Below are 18,930 nucleotides of genomic sequence, written 5' to 3' on the forward strand. Positions count from 1 at the left end.
GCCACGCACCCGCACGCTCAATCGTTAACTGTCCACATAGCCAAATTTATCAGCCTTGAGATGCTGCCGTATAGGGTTGTGGAAACGGAGTCCTTCAAAGCTATGATGGCGGCGGCGGCCCGGCGCTACTCAGTTCCCAGTCGCCACTACTTTTCCCGATGTGCCGTCCCAGCCCTGCACGACCACGTCTCCCGCAACATTGTACGCGCCCTCACCAATGCGGTTAGTGGCAAGGTCCACTTAACTACGGACACGTGGACAAGCACAGGCGGGCAGGGCCACTACATCTCCCTGACGGCACATTGGGTGAATTTAGTGGAGGCTGGGACAGAGTCAGAGCCCGGGACCGCTCACGTCCTACCCACCCCCAGAATTGCGGGCCCCAGCTCGGTGGTGGTATCTGCGGCGGTGTATGCCTCGTCCACTAAACCACCCTCCTCCTCCTCCTCCTCCTCCTCCTCAACCTCTGTCTCGCAATCTAGATGTGTCAGCAGCAGCAGGACGTCGCCAGCAGTCGGTGTCGCGCGGTGTGGCAGCACAGCGGTGGGCAAGCGTCAGCAGGCCATGCTGAAACTACTCAGCTTAGGAGATAGGAGGCACACGGCCCACGAACTGCTGCAGGGTCTGACAGAGCAGACCGACCGTTGGCTTGCGCCGCTGAGCCTCCAACCGGGCATGGTCGTGTGTGACAACGGCCGTAACCTGGTGGCGGCTCTGCAGCTCGGCAGCCTCACGCACGTGCCATGCCTGGCCCACGTCTTTAATTTGGTGGTTCAGCGCTTTCTGAAAAGCTACCCACGCTTGTCAGACCTGCTCGTAAAGGTGCGCCGACTCTGCGCACATTTCCGCAAGTCCCACATGGACGCTGCCACCCTGCGCACCCTGCAACATCGCTTTAATCTGCCAGTGCACCGACTGCTGTGCGACGTGCCCACACGGTGGAACTCTATGCTCCACATGTTGGCTAGGCTCTATGAGCAGCGTAGAGCTATAGTGGAATACCAACTCCAACATGGGCGGTGCAGTGGGAGTCAGCCTCCTCAATTCTTTTCAGAAGAGTGGGCCTGGTTGGCAGACATCTGCCAGGTCCTTCGAAACTTTGATCAGTCTACCCAGGTGGTGAGCGACGATGCTGCAATCATTAGCGTCACCATTCCTCTGCTATGCATCTTGAGAAGTTCCCTGCAAACCATAAAGGCAGCCGCTTTGCGCTCGGAAACAGAGCCGGGGGAAGACAGTATGTCGCTGGATAGTCAGAGCACCCTCCTGTCTATATCTCAGCTCGTTCAGGAGGAGGAGGAGGAGGATGAGGAGGATGAGGAGGAGGGGGAAGAGACAGCTTGGCCCACTGCTGACGGTACCCATGCTGGTTGCCTGTCATCATTTCAGCGTGTATGGCCTGAGGAGGAGGAGGAGGAGGATCCTGAAAGTGATCTTCCTAGCGCGGACAGCCATGTGTTGCGTACAGGTACCCTGGCACACATGGCTGACTTCATGTTAGGATGCCTTTCTCGTGACCCTCGCATTCAACGCATTCTGGCCACTACGGATTACTGGGTGTACACACTGCTCGACCCACGCTATAAGCAGAACCTTCCCAGTCTCATTCCTGAAGAGGAAAGGGGTTCGAGAGTGTTGCTATACCACAGGACCCTGGCGGACAAGCTGATGGTAAAATTCCCATCCGACAGCGCTAGTGGCAGAAGGCGCAGTTCCGAGGGCCAGGTAGCAGGGGAGGTGCGTAGATCGAGCAGCATGTACAGCCCAGACAGTGCAACAGTCTTTAAGGGCCTGGCCAGCTTTATGGCTCCCCAGCAAGACTGTGTCACCGCTCCCCAGTCAAGGCTGAGTCGGCGGGAGCACTGTAAAAGGATGGTGAGGGAGTACGTAGCCGATCGCACGACCATCCTCTGTGACGCCTCTGCCCCCTACAACTACTGGGTGTTGAAGCTGGACACGTGGCCTGAACTAGCGCTGTATGCCCTGGAGGTGCTTGCTTGTCCTGCGGCTAGCGTCTTGTCGGAGAGGGTGTTTAGTGCGGCTGGGGGAATCATCACAGATAAGCGTACCCGCCTGTCAACCGACAGTGCCGACAGGCTTACACTCATCAAGATGAACAAAGCCTGGATTTCCCCAGACTTCTCTTCTCCACCAGCGGACAGCAGCGATACGTAAGCAATACGTAGGCTGCACCCGCGGATGGAAGCTACGTTCTCTCTCACCATCCAAAACGGGGACATTTCTGCTTCATCAATCTGTGTCTAATATTCCTCCTCCTCCTCCTCCTGCTCCTCCTCCTGAAACCTCACGTAATCACGCTGAACGGGCAATTTTTCTTAGGGCCACAAGGCTCACTCATAATTTTTCTAAACAATTTTTAGATGTTTCAATGCTCTGAAAAGCGTTGGAACTTTAACTTGAACCAATTTTTCGTTAAACTGGGCTGCCTCCATGCCTAGTTACCACTTAAGCCACATTACATTAACCAAAGCGATTAATGGGTTTCACCTGCCCTCTTGGTTGGCCATGGCCAATTTTTTTCAGGTACATTAGTACTGTTGATACAGCAATTTTTGTGGGCCCTCGCCTACAGTGTAATCAAATAAATTTTTAGCCCACCTGCATTAAGCACGACATTACTACCTCAGCTGTGTTGGGCAATGCAATGGGATATTTCTATGTACCGCCGGTGGCTTCCTGGCACCCACCCCTGCTGTGGGTCCACAGGGAATTATAAATGCATCTGTTTCCACTTGTAAAGAACCCCAGTCTGACTGGGGCATGCAGTGTGGGCCGAAGCTCACCTGCATTATGCACGACATTACTACCTCAGCTGTGTTGGGCACTGCAATGGGATATTTTTATGTACCGCCGGTGGGTTCCAGGAAGCCACCCATGCTGTAGGTGCACACGGAGTTTTTACTACATCTGTCCACTTGTAAAGAACCCCAGTCAGACTGGGGCATGCAGTTTGGGCCGAAGCCCACCTGCATTAAGCACGACATTACTACCTCAGCTGTGTTGGGCAATGCAATGGGATATTTCTATGTACCGCCGGTGGCTTCCTGGCACCCACCCCTGCTGTGGGTCCACAGGGAATTATAAATGCATCTGTTTCCACTTGTAAAGAACCCCAGTCAGACTGGGGCATGCAGTGTGGGCCGAAGCCCACCTGCATTAAGCACGACATTACTACCTCAGCTGTGTTGGGCAATGCAATGGGATATTTCTATGTACCGCCGGTGGGTTCCAGGGAGCCACCCATGCTGTAGGTGCACACGGAGTTTTTACTACATCTGTCCACTTGTAAAGAACCCCAGTCTGACTGGGGCATGCAGTGTGGGCCGAAGCCCACCTGCATTAAGCACGACATTACTACCTCAGCTGTGTTGGGCAATGCAATGGGATATTTCTATGTACCGCCGGTGGGTTCCAGGGAGCCACCCATGCTGTAGGTGCACACAGAGTTTTTACTACATCTGTCCACTTGTAAAGAACCCCAGTCTGACTGGGGCATGCAGTTTGGGCCGAAGCCCACCTGCATTAAGCACGACATTACTACCTCAGCTGTGTTGGGCAATGCAATGGGATATTTCTATGCACCGCCGGTGGCTTCCTGGCACCCACCCCTGCTGTGGGTCCACAGGGAATTATAAATGCATCTGTTTCCACTTGTAAAGAACCCCAGTCTGACTGGGGCATGCAGTGTGGGCCGAAGCTCACCTGCATTAAGCACGACATTACTACCTCAGCTGTGTTGGGCACTGCAATGGGATATTTTTATGTACCGCCGGTGGGTTCCAGGAAGCCACCCATGCTGTCGGTCGACAGAGACTTCACAATAGGGAGTTGTACCTGCCTGTGTCTATGAATTAAAAAGCCCGGTCTGACTGGGACATGCAGAGACACCTTGACAGAATGAATAGTGTGTGACACATAGGTTCCCCATTGCTATGCCCACGTGTGCAGCTCCTGATGGCGGTGGCACAGGATTCTATTTCTCATTGCTTCTGTACAGCATTGTGGGCTATCGCCCCGCCACTTTTAAAGAGGGTCGCTGCCTAGACGTGCCAACCTCTGCAGTGTGTGCCTGCGGTTCCTCCTCATGGCAGACGCACTTCTAAATAGACATGAGGGTGGTGAGGCATTAGGGCATCTGAAGGCTGCACAGGGACACTTTGGTGTGCGCTGTGGGGGGGAGGGGGGGCGGTTGGGCAGCATGTAACCCAGGAGAAGTGGCAGTGGAGTGTCATGCAGGCAGTGATTGTGCTTTGTTGGAGGTAGTGTGGTGCTTAGCTAAGGTATGCCATGCTAATGAGGGCTTTTCAGAAGTAAAAGTTTTTGGGAGGGGGGGGGCCCACTCTTGCCGCTATTGTGGCTTAATATTGGGACCTGTGAACTTGAGATGCAGCCCAACATGTAGCCCCTCGCCTGCCCTATCCGTTGCTGTGTCGTTCCCATCACTTTCTTGAATTGCCCAGATTTTCACACAAGGAAACCTTAGCGAGCATCGGCGAAATACAAAAATGCTCGGGTCGCCCATTGACTTCAATGGGGTTCGTTACTCAAAACGAACCCTCGAGCATCGCGAAAAGTTCGTCCCGAATAACGAGCACCCGAGCATTTTGGTGCTCGCTCATCTCTACATATAAACACATTCACTAAAGAAATGCTCCAACAATAGTTTTATTGAAAATATCACAAATCACAAGTTCCTTCAGTAGAGGAGTATATTGCTGTCAATAATCAGATATTAGCCCATGGAAAACACTAATGGAATCTCAACATTGGTCAACACATGTGCTGGTTCACATGGCTATATCAACTAATCATTGATAAGACTGCATAAACATATCCTCCATATCCTCCATTCTCAATGTCTCACACTGCTGTTACCTTCCTTGGGATCTGTAACTGAAAGAAACATAAAAGTGTAAATATAACACTTATATCCAATTACTGATACACACTTAGTCTGCCTCAACCACCAGAGCCCCACATAACATTTTCAAAGATACAGTAAGGGATTATATTCAATCTTGAGGCACTTTTATATTTCTCTTATTTACAGATCCCGCTATTGTCAATGGGACTTTCTAATGTTAAAAATGCATAGCACAAACATTGCTAAGCACAAACTTGCGATGCGTTTTTAACATTAGAAAGTCCCATTGACAATTGTGTGAAAAAAAATGCAGCAATATCGCAGCGCTAAAAAACGCAAGTGGGTGTGAGCCCTAAATGAGAGTACTTGGAGCAATCCTCAAGCTTGATATTGTTGCTGCCAGCATATGTGAAGCAAGGGATATTTAAAGGAGCTATAGGCATTGCTTTGATGAAAATAGTATGGCGTTTATTAAAACCAATGCATCTTTATATGAAAAAATAGTCCTTAAATCCACAACATATTCTCTGCACAGTGTCTTAACCCCTTAACGACTGCCCTATCGAGAAACTACCTCCTCAGCAAGTGGGCTTTAATCCTAGAGGACGTAGTTTTATGCATCCTCTTTGGATTAATGCCCACTTGCCTGAGGACGTGACAGCTCCATGCTGTCGGTGCCCGCAGGTAGCCGACAGCATGGAGCTGTCATCCCAGGATGTGGGCAGTCCCCCCCTGGCATTGCGATCGGCGCTATCCAACGGATAGCACCGATCGCAATAAAATAAATAAAACTGGTTAAAAAGACAGATATTCAGCTGCCCTGATGGATCGGATCCATCAGGGCAGCTGAAAATACTCAGCGAGCTTGTCCGCGGTGTCCCCAGAGATCTGGTCCTCCCGGACCCGCCGCCGGCCTTCTGCGCATGTGCGCCAGACGATGACGTCACGCGCATGCGCGGAAGCCCGGGAGCCCCCGGCAAATTTAAAAACTCCTGGCTCCCGGCCCTGAAGGTAGCCGGAAACCAGGAGGTGTTACCCCGGGCCCGCGATCGCCGCTATCCATTGGATAGCAGTGATCGCGGAAACGTTTAAAAAGTTTTAAAAAAGCTACGTTTCACCTCCCCTCATGGATCGGATCCATGAGAGGAGGTGAAAATACTCACCTCTGTCCTCCCCGATGTCCCGATGTGCCGGGACCCGAAGTCCCCGTCTGCGCATGCACAGAGGGGCTCGAGCCCCGGGAAATTTAAAATCCCTCTGCTCCTGGCTGCCATGTGTAGCCAGGAGCAGAGGGATGTCACTGGGGACATGATCACTGTCATCCAATGGATGACAGTGATCATGTAAAGTTAAAAAAAAGTGTAAATGGCAGGCGCATGCGCAAAAGCTGTGGTAATTTAAAATCTCCCTGCTCCTGGCTACAAAACTTAGCCGAGAGCCTGGAGATTTCACGGGGGGCCGTGGTGAGTGGCTCCTGATCCCGTGTTCGCCGTTATCCAATGGATAATGGCGATCACGTAAAAGTAAAAAGAGGTGAAGATTCATCTCCCCTCACCGATGCGATCGGTGAGAGGAGATGAAACTTTTTACCGGAAGCCTCCATATTTGCAAACCGACGCGATCCTCTTCCGTGAACTTTCCCGGATTCTGAGCATGCGACCGCCGGCAAAACACCGGACACATGCGCAGAAGTTGGGGAGCCCAGGAAATTTAAAATCTCCTTACTCCCAGCGACCAATGGTCGCCGAGAGCCTGGAGCAGTGACGGGTGGCCTCATTGAGCGGTCCCTGGTCACGTGATAAAAAGGTAGCGATCTACCTTTGGCCGGTCTCTCATGACCGAATAGGAATTACGGATTCCGCATGCGTCTTATCCGCGGTAATACGCAGATCAATCGCTTACACAATTCCGCTCACATTAGCGGGTCGGAATAGCGTAATCCACTCGCAGAAAAGAGAACGCAGCATGTTCTATTTTACGGCGGATATCCGCAACATAGAGCCCATTGTGCTCCATGGTTGTGGATATACCCACAGCCCATATGCAACTACCTTGCTAAGCGACGGTGCGGGAAATGCAAACAAAAAAAACAGTACTGTGCATGACCGCCTGCGTGAGTAGGCAGTTATGCGCTGTACATTACGCGGCCGGTCATACAGCTGGGATCCGCTGTGGGCCTCCACAAGCGGATTCCGCCTACGGCTGCGTGAGCCCGGCATTATTCAGACCACTACCTGTAATCCGTAATTTACAAGAAGCCCCAGGAACGATTGCCTTCATGCAGTTCCAGGAGCAGCTTGTTGAGCGCCTTCTGTGTGAGACCGCCGCACCTCAGCAAGCTTACGGAGACTGACAGAGCGCCACTTTTTACACACCATCCCTACCACTGAGGTCACGAAATACCCCCGAAAAAGCATGAGAGGAGGGGGGATACCCGGTTTTATTGCCCCATGTACCCATCCCAACCAGCCTCCGTAATTACCCCTGTCTTTGGAAATACCACACAGTTCACATTATTACTTTTATCTAAGATTTGGGGAACACCGAATAGGGTGCGGGGGGGGAGGGGGGTACATTTTTTTAAGGTGTCAATTTTTATTCTGTACAAGTGGGCAAAGGGGCCTGAAATTTATTCAGTTGTACCCTGCAATCCAACGGGTGTTCCCTCAATTATAGTCCTTGCCATTTTTCCTGTAAGTAGATTAGTATGTTTTTGAACACGGGACAAACGGGGGATCCATTTTGGGGTGAATTTCTTCATTCCTATGTACACTGTACAAACAAAACAGTTTTTAAATTGACAAAATTGCCAAAAAAATGAAAATCGTAATTTTTTCCTTCTGCTTTGCTTAGGTTTATTCAAATACTGGGGGGTCAAAATATGCAGTACACCCCTAGTTGAATTCGATAAGGGGTCTAGTTTCTAAAATGGGGTCATTTGAGGTTTTTTTTTATCGTTTTGGATGCTCAATGGCTCTATAACTGGGCAATGGGGCCTGGAATTTATTCCGTTGTACTCTGAAATCCAACAGGTGCTCCTTCCATTATAGGCCTAGCCAAGTGTCCTTTAAGTAGATTAGGGCCACTAGGGGTATGGTTCTGAACACGGGACAAACACGTGTATCCATTTTGGGGTGAAAGTCTTCATTCCTATGTGTGCTGTACAAAAAAACCTGTTTTTAAATTGATACAACTGCCAAAAAATGAAAATTGTAATTTTTTTCCTACTGCTTTGCTTAGATTTATTCAAAAATTGTAGTGTAAAAATTCACAGTACACCCATAGATAAATTCGATAGGGGGTCTAGTTTCCAAAATGGGGTCATTTGTGGGGGTTCTCTGTCGTTTTGGCCGCTCAAGGGCTCTATAAGTGGGCAATGGGGCCTAAATCACCTTCATGCTAAATTTCTGTTCTGAAAACCACCGACTACTCCTTTCATTTTGGGCCCCATTATGCATCCAGACAAAAGATTAGGGTCACAATGGGTATGTCTCTGAACAAGGGACAAACAGGGGTATCTATTTTGGGGTGCAAGTCTTCATTCATGTGTGTGCTGTACAAAAAAGCAGTTTTTAAAATGACAGAATTGCCAAAAAAATGAAAATCAGATTTTTGTTTCCTTTTGCTTTGCTTGAATTCATTCAAAAACTGTGGCGTCAAAATGGGCAGTACACCCCTAGATAAATTTGTTAAGGGGTCTAGTTTTTAAAATGTGGTCATTTGTGGGGGTTCTCTTTGGTTTTGGCCGCTCAAGAGCTCTACAAAAGTGTTATGGGGCCTAAAACGCCTTCAAGCTAAATTTATGTTCTGAAAGACACCGACTACTCCTTTCATTTTGGGTTCCGTTGTGCATCCAGACATAAGATTAGGGCCACAATGGGTATGTTTATGAACACGGGGAAAACAGGGGTATCCATTTTGGGGCGTAAATCCTCATTTTCATGGGCACTATACGAAAAAAATATGTTCTTAAAATGACATATTTGCAAAAATATGAAATTTTATTTTTTCTCCTCTAAATTGAATTAATTCTTAAAAAAAAAACTGGTGGGGTCAAAATACTCATGACACCCCTCAGTGAATACGTGAAGGGGTGTAGTTTTTAAAATGGGGTCATTTGTGGGTGTATCTATTATTCTGACACTCATGAGCCTTTGGAAACTTGGCTCGGTGCAGGAAAACAAAGTGCTCCTCAAAATGTTGAAAAGTAATGTTAAATTTGTACGTCCTCTAAATGGTTAAAAAAAACACAAAAGTTTTTCAAATGTGCATTCAGAATAAAGTAAACAGATGGAAATATACTGTATATCTTATCAAAAATTTGTACAGTATGTTTGAACATATTTGAGATATTACGGTTGAAAATGTGAAAAAATGAAAATTTTTTCAAAATTTTTCCAATATTGGTACTTTTAATAAATATACACAAATTATATCGGTCTCTTTTTACCACCTAAATGAAGTACAACATGTGGCGAAAAAATAATGTCAGAATCACTTAGATATGTAAAGCCTTTACGGAGTTATGCTACGTTGAACGACGCATGTCAGATTTCCAAAATTTGGCTCTGTCACTAAGGGGTTAAACAATTACCCACTCATTGCTGTATTTAAACCTTTATATAAGTAGAGGCTTTCATAATCCCTTTTGGGGTCTCTCTATAAAATGATTGAGTTGCTGTTGGTCTGTCTCTTATAGCCTCAGAGCAGACATCCTGCTGCAGCTTCAACAGTGCAGGTAAGGGATATTATTGCACAAAACCAAACATATTGACAATTTTCTTCGGAGCATTTCCCTTAGGGCTTAGTCACACGGGCGCATCCGAGCACCGATGCGGCCATCATCCTACAGGATAAGATGGCTCCACTGCAGGTGCGGAGAAAGAACACATGACCGGCTCCATTGCCGGTCAAGTGTTCTTTCTTCTGGTGCTGCGAAGAGTCATCCGCACCTTTAGTGTGGCCGTGCAGGAAACGGGCGCATCGGCGCCTGGATGCGCCCGTGTGACTAAGCCCTTAGTTGTAATAGAGGGTTCTCAGGTGACAAAACCATAAAGAAAGGAATAGATAGAACATTAAGCAGCCAACCTAATGAGAAAAAGCAAGGAAAAAAACTGCATTTACACATAACTTTTGTCTAACCGAGGAACTCATACACGCACAGCTGTAACTTGAAGCTTCTAGGCCCTGATGCAAAACCTGTAACAGGGCCCAACTATAATGTTTTATTCATAGTACTAGGCTCCCTATATGGAGAAGAGAGGCCTTATGGGCCCCTAAGGCTCCTGGGCCCGGGTGCAACCGCATCCCCTGAATCCCCTATAGTTACACCAGTGCCTACTCCACAACTAAGGTTACCGACATAACACCACTGTTACATAGAGAAAAAAATATTTTACTGCTTTGAAGAATACTGAATTATTGCCCCCAACGTCCCCTTGCATGTGATTAAAAAAAGACAAGCAGTCCATACTCACCTGCCCTGATGCTCCCTGGTAGCTGTAATGGGGACGCTGTCCACCCCTGACTTCTGCATTGTGCGTTTGTGTTACATGACCGCTGCAGACCTTCCCCAGCCGCACTGTTGCTGAGGCCTGGAATTGACTGCAGTGATCATGTGAGTGTCACATGACTGCCCAATTCGGAAGTCAACAAGGTACAACATGCCCATTACAGCTCCCGGGGTGCAATAGGGAACATGAGTATGGACCTTTTTTAATTTTTATTAAAGACACTGAAAATTAAAATTAGGGGGTCCAAACCGCTGTGCTTGACCCAGAAGCCCCACCTTAGTGAGCCATGGGAACTACTTGGGTTTGCCTGGTGCTGATGCTGGACCTGTTCTTAGTGCATAAGAGTGTGACGCACAGAAGATCATTGTAATCCTTTCTATTGCACAATGGGTCACTATGGAAAACATCTTTTACTGCCTAGAGGCCTTGTATGGAGGTTCTACACCTGCTAAGCCTTAAGAAAGAGATCACACCAGTAATCAATAGGTAGGTGAGTCGCTGCAGCAATTAACAAAAAGGAGCATTTCACCTGGAGTATTGCGACGACATCCAAGTTTTCATGCAGTAGAAGGAAAAGACTAAAGTAATGAGGGAGATTGTAAAGGGTAAACAGTAACAAATAAAGCAGTGTATTAATAACAATAGCACTTACGGTGTGACGCACATAACGCACATGATGTAAGGCATCCTACATGAGCTTCACAAACAGAAAACTGAAGCAGAGGAAACATGAACATTTTAAGGAATCTAGGCAGCTACTCCCTCCAATGTGTCAAACCATTTTCGCTCTGTTCATGCAGGAAATTTGAGCCGCTTTTTGGCCATGAATGTGCTAATAAACCCTAAGGCTCCCTGTCCATGAGCGGAGAATCATTGCGATTCTCCGCTCGCAGCCGGCAATTCGTAGCATGCTGCAAATTGCCCCGATTCTCCGCGGTTAGCCTATCTATCAGATTAGGCTGACCGTGGAGATCCGTCTGTGGCTCCTGCTCCCGGGCGGCGGTTCCGCTGCGGGATACCGCATCGCCCGTGGACAGGGGGCCTTAGGCTGCCTGTTCATGGGCGATAGTTCATTGCGTTATCCGCAGCAATAATCCAGCTGTGGGTAACGCAGTGAACGCTTTTGATAGTGTTGCTATGGAAAGCGCAACCCCAACGTCCACAATCAGAGAAGCATAGTGATTCTCCGCTCGCGGTATGCAAATCGTGGCATGCTGCAATTTGCCGCGATTCTCCATAGTGAGCCTATCTGTCAGCTCCCACCTGCTCCCCCGCGGTGGAATATCGCTAGCGTTATTCCGCCATGGCCGTGGACAGGGGGCCTTAAATGGAGGAAATTGGTGGCAAGTCCTCCTGAATAGGGTAGTATATTGGATTATTATGCTAGCTTCTAGATTATATTACTGTGTAGATTTGATTCTACATTATTAAGGTATACAATAATCACATCTTGATTTTTCCGTATTTTCTGTCATTTTTTGATTTGTGTATTTTTAATGTTCTATTATGAAAAATAGTTTTAATATAGTTATCACTATGCAGCTAGAGGAGGTGTGTCTAATTAACTAGCGTATATCCTCCTGCGATTATAATCAGATCATGCAGTTATGAGTAAAGCCGCTTCTGTATGAAACGCTTCAGCCTTAAATTGGCTCCATTCAGAGGTTTTTTAGGATCCTTCTACTTAATGCATTTTATTAACAAGACTCCACAAGACAATAAGGACCAATGGCAAGTAGCTGCACAGTAGTACAAGCTACAAGCTCAATGGTGTAACTGTGGGCTATCTGCTAGAGACTGGATTGGAGGGTGCACCTCTATTCAAGGAAATTTTGAAATATCCAATCAAGTGGACAATTCCTGCTTGACCTTGATGGTATTCAATCACCCTACAATACACCATAGGAGAGCTATGGCTGGACATGCAGTTCTTTGGGTGAAGACTTCTCCTTCAAGGGCTCTGGATTGTACAGAATCCAGTCCAGAGTGAGGTACAACAACTGCTAAGTGGTCCTCTACTGCCAGATAAATATGATATAAGTACAGATTACACCATCCTAAATGACAAGTACTGCATCTGGGAGCAGTTTCAAACAACTTCAGTAGACCTCACACATCATTTATTATATCATGAGGTGGTATTGGATCACCTACAGTATGCTAATTAGGGCTAAAGCTCAAACCAGGTAACTCAGAGACAAATTCCCAACCTTGGACACATCTTGAACAAAGATGGGATAACCCTGAATCTGGCCAAGGCTGTTAGAATCTGTTAGCCTGAACCCAAGATAGCATCTGAAGTCTTGGGACTGACATGCTGCCGGTTTTTTTCATTTATTTATTTTGATTTCATTTTTTCCTGGGACTTTAGATGTAGGGTTTAGTTTATTCAAAAGACTACTGCAGATAGAAACTACCTAGTATAACCTGCATAGCATCTGGGTATCTTTTAAACCATTTAACCCTTTATGGCTATATCTGTGCCTAAATCTTTATATGCAGAGTTTTGCTTTATCTAGAAGTTTACTGCAGCTAGAATCTACCTATAATAACCCACACAGCACCTTGTGTCCCAGGTAGTTATCTTACCCCGTAACGGCTATATTAGCCCCAGGCTTATTATCCCGGGCTAATTTATCTGTTTGAGACTAGACCATATTCTGAGAGTAATCTGATAACTATCACGATCAGATTACTCCTTTTTGCTTATGTCTTGGACACAGTTTGTCTGTGAAGACGATCATACAATTAACTGGCTCTGGTCTTAGAGCCACTTCCCGACAGCTGTATATTCGAGTCTGAGTTGTCTGGCTCTATTCTTCCAGACACCCCTGAATTCTCGTCAAAACAATTGTGTTAGCCACAACCCAGTACACTACTGGTATAGCGTATTGATACCCCTGAGTAACCCACCAAGTGGGTGAAACGCGTAGGGTAACGCTGGTTAACGCCTAAATGCGTGTCAATTCTATTTTATACATGACACACAACTAACAGGACTGACTATTTTAGTCACGTTTGTTGACCAATAACCTACACAGGTCGAGTCTTAGTGCTTTACTTTGACTTTGCGGGCTGAGCGGTACCGGTCGACTCTAACCCGATTGGTCTCCATCTATGTGTGGCAAATGCTCTCATTATCGTCTTATACGATTTATTAATTGTTTGTTTTGTTTTTCTCTTTTCCTTATTTTAGTTATTTCTAATAAAAGTTACTTTTTAATATTATTAGCTTTACGGTCCATACAGTTAAGTCTTTCTCAAGTTTATACTTGGACCTATACTGCCTTTGTAAACTCGACATGCAGTTCTTTGGGTGAAGACTTCTCCTTCAAGGGCTCTGGATTGTACAGAATCCAGTCCAGAGTGAGGTACAACAACTGCTAAGTGGTCCTCTACTGCCAGATAAATATGATATAAGTACAGATTACACCATCCTAAATGACAAGTACTGCATCTGGGAGCAGTTTCAATCAACTTCAGTAGACCTCACACATCATTTATTATATCATGAGGTGGTATTGGATCACCTACAGTATGCTAATTAGGGCTAAAGCTCAAACCAGGTAACTCAGAGACAGATTCCCAACCTTGGACACATCTTGAACAAAGATGGGATAACCCTGAATCTGGCCAAGGCTGTTAGAATCTGTTAGCCTGAACCCAAGATAGCATCTGAAGTCTGCTTTTCTCTGGGGCTGGTTGGATAATATCAAAAATACATGAATGTCTTTGCCAAGATTTCCACCTTTCTCATTCTATTATTGAGGGGCTGGTCAGCCAAGAGAAAAGGGAAGGAGAGAAACGAACTTCATAAATAGTAGAGAAGCAAGAAAATGAAGCATGTGAAGAGATAGAAAACTGTCTGATGACAGCGCCTATTCTGGCTTTTGCTGATTACTTCCTGTGTTTTGAACTTTATACTGATGGGAGCCTTTTAGGATTAAGTGGCATATCTAGGAATAGCAAAGCTTGGGGAAGCAATGGGTGGACCACTTGTACCAGTTTGAAAAAATCATCCTGTACCACCCAGGCAATGCCAATGTCTTGTCCAGAAACCCCAATGAAGTACCATGTCCATTTTCTATCTACAAATGCATATTTCAAAAACTGAAATTCTTGTGTTTCCAGTGTCTACTAACTGACCTAAACCTAAAATTTCATTGCAGTCTTTGGCACTACCATAACTTAGAGGTAGCACGTCCACTGTCTTGGGGTCATATTTAACTTCAGTTTTTCCCTTACTATCTAAGGCCTTAGTCAGACGGGCGTTTTTTCGCGCGATTTGCGCATGCGCATGCGTCCGGCAATTTTTTAAAACCATTGCTTTGCCATCGTATCGGACACATGAGCGCTTTTTATGCGCTCGTCCGATAAATTATAGAACAGAAATCGCAGATCGCACCTATCTGCGATCTGCGATTCCTGTTCTCTTCTCTATATGCGCTCAATGGGGCCGGTGGCAGCAGCGCCGACCCCATTGAGAACATATAGTGGACAAATCATTCTTCTCTGCCACAGCTGTAACAGCTGTGGCAGAGAAGAACAATGTTTGCCCATTGAATTCAATGGAGCCGGCAATACAGCCGGCTCCATTGAAAGCAATGGGCTGCCGGCGAGGGCGGGATGAATTGTCGGGAAGGGGTTAAATATATAAGCCCTTCCCTGCAATTCATCCAGAAATGTGTAAAAATTAAAAAAAATGTATACTCAGCTTTCCGCTGCAGCCGGAGTCCAGCCGCGGCCGCCGGCAGTTCTCCTGAACTGCTTCTCTATAGTATTCAGCAGCCGGGGCTTTAAAATCCCCACCTGCTGAATGAGCTGCCTCTAATTGGTCACAGCCTGACCAATCAGAGGCAGCTCTCACTCACACACCCATTCATGAATTTATGAATGGGTGAGTGACTGCTGCCTCTCATTGGCTCAGCGGGACCAATGTTACCCTTCCCCTGGGACAGAGAACAGTCAGGAGAATCAAACATCATTCTCCTTCTCTCTCTGCTGTCTCCTAATCCCCTGCTGGCACCCTCTACCTTCCTCACCCAGGCTGAAGTAACAGCAGCAAGTTCAGTACATGCAGCTGTCACTTCAACCGACTGACTAGAATGGGGATAAAACCTTTGTTTTTAAGCAAAACCAGAACCGCAGCTCTAACCACTATATAGCCATAGCTAGCCACAAAGAAAGAACATTGCTTCCTGTGAATTAGGAACTCAGATTTTTTGGCCTGGTGCATCAGATGCTGGAAGAAGCACCACTTTCAACCATTTCCACATTCTAAGGACACAGTTGCTGTTGAAACCCAAGGCAAACCAATGAGCCAAAGGCTCCCCGTCCTGCCATACTTTCTCTTATGGGTCACAGGCCTCCAGGACACCCCGGCTGCTGACTACCAGACTATAAGCAGGCTCTACTGGTCTAGTTATCATTAGAGATGAGCGAGCACCAAAATGCTCGGGTGCTCGTTACTCGAGACAAACTTTTCGCAATGCTCGAGGGTTCGTTTCCAGTAACAAACCCCATTGAAGTCAATGGGCGACTCGAGCATTTTTGTATATCGCCGATGCTCGCTAAGGTTTTCATGTGTGAAAATCTGGGCAATTCAAGAAAGTGATGGGAACGACACAGCAACGGATCGGGCAGGCGAGGGGCTACATGTTGGGCTGCATCTCAAGTTCCCAGGTCCCACTATTAAGCCACAATAGCGGCAAGAGTGGCCCCCCCCCCCAACAACTTTTACTTCTGAAAAACCCTCATTAGAAATGCATACCTTAGCTAAGCACCACACTACCTCCAACAAAGCACAATCACTGCCTGCATGACACTCCACTGCCACTTCTCCTGGGTTACATGCTGCCCAATCCCCCCTCCCCCCCCCCCCCGCACGACCCAGTGTCCACAGCGCACACCAAAGTGTCCCTGCGTAGCCTTCAGCTGCCCTCATGCCACACCACCTTCATGTCTATTTATGAGGAGGAACCGCAGGCACACACTGCAGAGGGTTGGCATAGCCAGGCAGCAACCCTCTTTAAAAGGGGCGGGGCGATAGCCAACAATGCTGTACAGAAGCAATGAGAAATCAAATCCTGTGCCACCTCCATCAGGAGCTGCACACGTGGGCATAGCAATGGGGAACCTATGTGCGACACACTATTCATTCTGTCAAGGTGTCTGCATGCCCCAGTCAGACCGGGGTTTTTTATAAATAGTCACAGGCAGGTACAACTCCGCAATGGGAATTCTGTGTGCACCCACAGCATGGGTGGCTCCCTGGAACCCACCGGCTGTACATAAATGTATCCCATTGCAGTGCGCTGGACAGCAGAGCTAATGTCAGATTAAATGCAGGTGGGCTTCGGCCCACACTGCATGCCCCAGTCAGACTGGGGTTTTTTATAAGTAGACACAGGCAGGTACAACTCCCGAATGTGAAGTCCGTGTGGACCGACAGCATGGGTGGGTCCCAAGAAGCCACCGGCGGTACATAAATGTATCCCATTGCAGTGCCCTGGACAGCAGAGCTAACGTCAGATTAAATGCAGGTGGGCTTCGGCCCACACTGCATGCCCCAGTCAGACTGGGGTTTTTTATAAGTAGACACAGGCAGGTACAACTCCCTATTGTGAAGTCCGTGTGGACCGACAGCATGGGTGGGTCCCAGGAAGCCACCGGCGGTACATAAATATATCCCATTGCATTGCCCAGCACAGCTGAGGTAACGTCCGATTAAACGCAGGTGGTCTTCGGCCCACACTGCATGCCCCAGTCTGACCGGTGTTTTTAATACATAGACACTGGCAGGTACAAATCCCTAATGTGAAGTCCCTGCGGACCCACAGCATGGGTGGCTCCCTGGAACCCACCGGCGGTACATAAATATATCCCATTGCAGTGCCCAGCACAGCTGAGGTAATGTCAGGTTTAATGCAGGTGGGCTTCGGCCCACACTGCATACCCCAGTCAGACTGGGGTTCTTTTGAAGTGGACACATGCAGTTACAACTCCGTGTAGACCGACAGCATGGGTGGGTCCCAGGAAGCCACCAGCGGTACATAAATATATCCCATTGCAGTGCCCTGGACAGCAAAGCTAATGTCAGGTTTAATGCAGGTGGGCTTCGGCCCACACTGCATGCCCCAGTCAGACTGGGGTTCTTTAGAAGTGGACACATGCAGTTACAACTCCGTGTGGACCGACAGCATGGGTGGCTCCCTGGAACCCACCAGCGGTACAAAAATATATCCCATTGCAGTGCCCAGCACAGCTGAGGTAATGTCAGGTTTAATGCAGGTGGGCTTCGGCCCACACTGCATGCCCCAGTCAGACTGGTGTTCTTCAGAAGTAGACACATGCAGTTACAACTCCGTGTGGACCGACAGCATGGGTGGCTCCCTGGAACCCACCGGCGGTACATAAATATATCCCATTGCAGTGCCCAGCACAGCTGAGGTAATGTCAGGTTTAATGCAGGTGGGCTTCGGCCCACACTGCATGCCCCAGTCAGACTGGGGTTCTTTAGAAGTGGACACATGCAGTTACAACTCCGTGTGGACCGACAGCATGGGTGGCTCCCTGGAACCCACCGGCGGTACATAAATAAATCCCATTGCAGTGCCCAGCACAGCTGAGGTAATGTCTGGTTTAATGCAGGTGGGCTAAAAATTACTAGGATTACACTGTAGGCGAGAGCCCAAAAAAATTGGTGTACCAACAGTACTAATGTACCTCAGAAAAATTGCCCATACCCAACCAAGAGGGCAGGTGAAACCCATTAATCGCTTTGGTTAATGTGGCTTAATTTGTAACTAGGCCTGTAGGCAGCCCAGTTAAAATAAAGATTGGTTCAGGTGCAAGTTTCAATGCTTTAATGAGAATAGAAACGTATAAACATTGTTTACAAAAGTTATATGACTGAGCCTTGTGGGCCTAAGAAAAATTGCCCGTTCGGCGTGATTACATGAGGTTTCAGGAGGAGGAGCAGGAGGAGGAGGATGAATATAATACACAGATTGATGAAGCTAAAAGGTCCCCGTTTTTGATGGTGATAGAGAACGATGCTTCCATCCGCGGGTGCAGCCTACGTATTGCTTAGGTATCGCTGCTGTCCGCTGGTGAAGAAGAGAAGTCTGGGGAAATCCAGGCTTCGTTCATGTTCATGAGTGTAAGCCTGTTGGCACTGTCGGTTGACAGGCGGGTACGCTTATCCGTGATGATTCCCCCAGCCGCACTAAACACCCTCTCTGACAAGACGCTAGCCGCAGGACAAGCAAGCACCTCCAGGGCATACAGCGCGAGTTCAGGCCACGTGTCCAGCTTCGACACCCAGTAGTTGTAGGGGGCAGAGGCGTCACCGAGGACGGTCGTGCGATCGGCTACGTACTCCCTCACCATCCTTTTACAGTGCTCCCGCCAACTCAGCCTTGACTGGGGACCGGTGACACAGTCTTGCTGGGGAGCCAGAAAGCTGGCAAAGGCCTTGGAGAATGTTCCCCTGCCTGCACTGTACATGCTGCCTGATCTCCGCGCCTCCCC

The sequence above is a fragment of the Eleutherodactylus coqui genome, chromosome 9 (assembly GCF_035609145.1).
Source record: "Eleutherodactylus coqui strain aEleCoq1 chromosome 9, aEleCoq1.hap1, whole genome shotgun sequence".
NCBI classification, from domain to species: Eukaryota; Metazoa; Chordata; class Amphibia; order Anura; family Eleutherodactylidae; genus Eleutherodactylus; species Eleutherodactylus coqui.